This window comes from Rhagoletis pomonella, unplaced genomic scaffold, assembly GCF_013731165.1.
Source record: "Rhagoletis pomonella isolate Grant_MI unplaced genomic scaffold, Rhpom_1.0 Rhpom_scaffold_00005, whole genome shotgun sequence".
Classification (NCBI taxonomy): Eukaryota; Metazoa; Arthropoda; class Insecta; order Diptera; family Tephritidae; genus Rhagoletis; species Rhagoletis pomonella.
The window spans coordinates 63,975,605-63,976,462 of record NW_023458559.1 but is presented as its reverse complement, the minus strand read 5'-3'; positions in this window follow the sequence as shown (position 1 = coordinate 63,976,462).

Genomic DNA, 858 nt, shown 5'->3' with positions numbered 1-858 from the left:
TAATATGCTTTGTTCTGCTAAAATATTTTTAATGCATTCCAAATTTGTTTCGTATAAGCCTGCAAAAGTAAATGTAAAGTACATACACCGGCGTTCAAATAATTAGCACCGAAATTCAAAATGATATTGTGTACAACTTGTTCATTTATTTATTTAAATTTATTGCTTAAAATTCAGAAAATGTTTCGAAATTTTAAGCAAAATTTCACTTTTTTAAGAAAAGTTGCAAATTTACAATTTACTGGCTCATATTATACAATGAACTCTATTTTTATAAAAGATGAACGAAAAAGTGCTTTTATGACAAATATTTTAATTATTTAAAAAATCTCTACGGAAAATTTTTCTAGTGAGTGTATTTATTTCGAGTGTTATAATTTCAAAATAGTACCTCTCATTGCATTTATTTCCGAATTGAAACTGTTAAACGCTTCAAATGCCGCTTGCTTAGCATTTTATTTTTATCACTGACCTTTTTACACTTCTTCACTTACGTAATTCACTTTATTGACTGACTTCAACTTCGCTGTAAATTGAACAACGCAAAACATGATTTTTATGCGAGACAAATTTCCACAGAAAGCAACGGTATAAAAAGAATGTTTGGATATTCATTATATTTTTCCGCTGACTACGATGCATTCTACTTTGCATTCCCCGAAATGGAGCAGAGAAGTGAAATAAAAAAAAATATTGTGGGACATTCTACTTTGCATTCCCTGAAATGAAGCAAAGAAACTAAATAAATAAAATATTGTAGGACATTCTACTTTGCATCCCCCAAAATGAAGCAAAGAAGCGAATTAAAAAAAAAATATTGTAGGACATTCTACTTTGCATTCCCTGAAATGAAGCAAA